The 3,954-nt window shown below is 37.3% G+C and overlaps 1 pseudogene; it reads right to left on the bottom strand.

Annotated features, from left to right (window-relative positions):
- Positions 1 to 3,361: 3,361 nt before the first annotated feature.
- LOC140453249 (U2 spliceosomal RNA) lies at positions 3,362 to 3,536 on the bottom strand (annotated as a pseudogene).
- Between the last annotated feature and the right edge of the window lie 418 nt (positions 3,537 to 3,954).

Below are 3,954 nucleotides of genomic sequence, written 5' to 3'. Positions count from 1 at the left end.
AAGTTTTGAGATGATGCCCAAATTGGTAGTGTAGTGGACAGTGAAGGTTATCTCAGAGTGCAACAGGATCTTGATCAGATGGGCTAATGACTGATGAGCCAAGAAGTGGCAGATGGGGTACATTTTAGACAAATGTAAGAGCAGGTCTTGTACACTTAATGTCAGCATCCTGGGGAATGTTGCTGAACAAAGAGACCTTGGGGTACAGTTTCATAGTTCCTTGAAAGTGGAGTCACAGGTAGACGGGATAGTAAAGAAGGTGTTTTGTACAATTGCCCTTATGGGTAAATGCATTGAATATAGGAGTTGTGAGGTTATGTTGTGGCTGTACAGGACATTGGTTAGGCTACTTTTGGAATACTGCCTTCAGTTCTAGTCTCCCTGCTACAGTAAAGATGTTAATCTTGAAAGGATGCAGAAGAGGTGTTGCTATGGTTGGAGGGTTTCAGCTGTCAGGAAAGGCTGAATAGGCTGGCGTTATGTTCCCTGGAGGTTGAGGGGTGACCTTATAGAGGTTTATAAAATCATGAGGAGCCTGGATACTGTGAATAGAGTCACAGAGATGTACAGCATGGAAACAGAGACCCCCACCCCCCCACCCCAGCCCAACCAGTCCACGCCGACCAGATATCCAAGGAATGGTTTGAGGGATTTGAGCCAAAAGCTGGCAAATGAGACTGGATTAATTTAGGATATCTGGTAGGCATGGACGAGTAGGACCATGTTTCCATGCTGTACAGCTCTCTGACTCCATGACTCTGTCTCTGCTGCTGGGAAGGAAAGCAATTTGAGAAATATTAGCAAAGATATCTCAGCAAAATGCTATGAAAATATAACAAATTATTTGAACATTATTTTTAATCATTTAAGTCATGCTAAAACTTCTGTTACATTGCTAAATAAATAATATTACAATATATTTTATACTTAGCAACTAGACTTTGATGTAAATATATGCTAATATATGCTAAATTTGAATGGTTAAATATGTAGCTTGCTGCTTGGAATTCAAAGCAATGTTGTGGTTTGGTCACAAGTAATAAAGGAATTAATTTCAGGTAATTTCCAAGAGCATGGTCAGTCGCCAATATCTCCCTCCTGCTGTAAAGAATCAAATTGTATAATGCCTAATTTAAATAGCGCTTATCCTTGAGGTGCTGCCAACAGTTTTACACATAACTGATCAACTATTTAAATACTGATCAAGTTCAATAACATTGCACAACCTTCTCAAGGGGAATCCGGGATAAACAATAAATGTTGTCCCAGCCAGCAAATCCTATGTTCTGTGAATAAATATAAAAACAAAACTTACTGTTGCATATCACCTTTGGGATAGTACAATAACCCAAAGATTCTCGACAGGAGCAAAATCTATTTAAAATTCACACCAACCCAAAGGGAGAAACATTTGGACAGGTCATTAAAATTTGGATGAGAGTTGGGTTCTGAAAGTCTTTTTAAAGGGAGGATAGAGAGATGGAGAGACACAGAGGTTTATGGAGGGAATGCCAAAATTTAGGGTCTGGACAGCTGAAGGTAAAGTTGTGAAATGTGGGGAGGTAAGTGAAGGATGTACAGGAGTTGGAAAATGTAGAGGTCTCAGAGAATTGTTGGGTGGGAGTAAAATGCAGATAGGAACAGGCAAATCTATGATGGGCTTTTAAGGGCAAAAAAACCCTAAAATTGTATAAGTTAAACAGCTTAGCAAAAACTGAGAGAATATTGATTTTGGTCTAATTCAAATTAAATCAAAACTGATCTTTAAAGCATTGATCTTAAGAACAGAATCTAAAAAGACAGGGTGAGCAGTTGATTAAACAATTGTTTAAAGTGATCCACATTGGTAGTAATGAGAAATTGGGTTTGAATTGCAGTTAAAGTTTTAGCATTTTCTCTGGAAAATCATCAGTATAGTGATTTCCACGATTTTGTCATTTGTCATCACTAATAGTGATCACTGCAAGCAAATTCTGTTTATTATAGTAATAAAGCTATTGATTACTTAAATACACTTGTACTGAAGAGCTTTGAGAAGGTAAATACAGAAAGATTAGTTCCTCTGGTTCGACAAGTAAAGAGAGGGCAGATTTAATGAAAGAAATGGAAGGAGAGGTTTTTTTTTCCACAGTAACTTGTTAGAATAAGTTAGGTTTCAAATATGGAATTACTAAATACTTGGAACTAAGCTCATTCAGATAACCATATGGACTAGATCAACCCTCCTATGCTGTCCAATTTATTAGGTTGATTTTTGCCTTTTGAACTGAGGCACAACTTGCTCAGATTGCAAAATTGAAACTCAGTGGGAGGATTGCATATTTGTAACATAGCCCACTGAGATGACTTTCAATAATTTAGAAGCAAGGAAAATCATACAGCGTCTGTGAAGGACATATGATCATGTTCGCTCTATATTCCTGCTTATCCTTCACCCAGGCATGCTTTACACCCTTACGATGATGAAAATCTATTCCTATGTTGCTGTTAAATATCTGACATAATTAGTGTGATACAACCCTCAGTCGAGTAAAGCAAAAACGGAAACAAAATAAATAAAAAAACTGAAACAAAATAAAGCTCTACTAAACCCATTCTTTTTTCAAAAAACTGCTGTCTCTGTTTTTATTAAGTTTATTTTTTTGCCCAACCCATAGAAATCCATGTATGAAAAGAACAACAACAAAGTTCCTCTGGCCACAAGGCCGGTCAAGGCTGCCTAATTCAGGCATGGTGCATTAAAATATACCACCGACCAAACCTTTCAGCCCTCATCGTGGTATGGGAGACAAAAACAAAGAGAAAAAGCCTGTAACCAATTTAGGCCAAACTCTGGGAAATGACTCTCTGAGAAACAAACATTCCGGAGAATGTGCACCCCGTCCAAATTTGTATGGTTGCAGCAACTAATAACCAACCTGCTATACTGAAAAAAAGCCTTCTTCCTTCAGGATAGTCCCAATTTTAATTCTCAACAGCAATTTTATATCTGTTGCGTGGTTACGTAGCCTGTCTACACAGACAAAACATTACTTATTAGATATTTCCCGGCTGTCAATATTCTGTTTTGCCATATTTTAAAACAGGTATAACTTTATCCATCTCAAATAAACCATCTAATTATTGAATCCTACAACACAGAAGGAGGCCATTTGGTTCATTATGCCTATGTCACCTATCTGAAGTGACAGATTTATCTCATTTTCCTTCTGTACATTCAATTATAATCACTATATATCAATTATTTTTTTTAAGTTGTCATAGAATTAGATTCACGAAAGTGAGGACTGCAGATGCTGGAGATTAGAGTCGAGAGTATGGTGCTGGAAAAGCACAGCAGGTCAGCCAGCATCTGAGGAGCAGGAGAATCGATGTTTCGGGCAAAAGCCCTTCATCAGGAATGGACAGAGCAAGCCCCTAATCCATCTCCCATAATCAATTTAATGCAAAAACTCCCCACTTTAGGGAAATATCAGATATTAAACTGATAAGAACAGAAACTACACATACTCTAAGCTAAAAGGCAGAGAAGCAATTACTGATGAAGGGTTTTTGCCCAAAATGTCAATTCTCCTGCTACATGGAATTATCTTCCACCATCCTTTCATGTAATGTATTTCAGATCATAACCATTGCTTCATGCTTTATTTTAGAAAAAATGACAACCGAAATGACAAGTTACATGGGAACATCACTCTCAACAAATTCCATTGAAGCCACATACCATCCTGACTTAGAACTATATTACTATTCCTATATTGATGCAGGAACAAAGTCTGGTACCTCCTTTCCTAACAGCACTGTTGTCTGAAGAGGTTTCATGATAATCATAAGTATTTTTACAGCCCTGGTGATTTATTTATTTTTTAAAAAGTTAAGAAAGATAACTGGGAGAGTCTAATGGGAATTCCTTTATTTTGGAAGAGATTATGATTGAACAAAGTAAACATCCAA

This window comes from Chiloscyllium punctatum, chromosome 26 (genome assembly GCF_047496795.1).
Source record: "Chiloscyllium punctatum isolate Juve2018m chromosome 26, sChiPun1.3, whole genome shotgun sequence".
NCBI lineage: Eukaryota > Metazoa > Chordata > Chondrichthyes > Orectolobiformes > Hemiscylliidae > Chiloscyllium > Chiloscyllium punctatum.
This window is presented reverse-complemented; position numbering and strand designations above follow the sequence as displayed.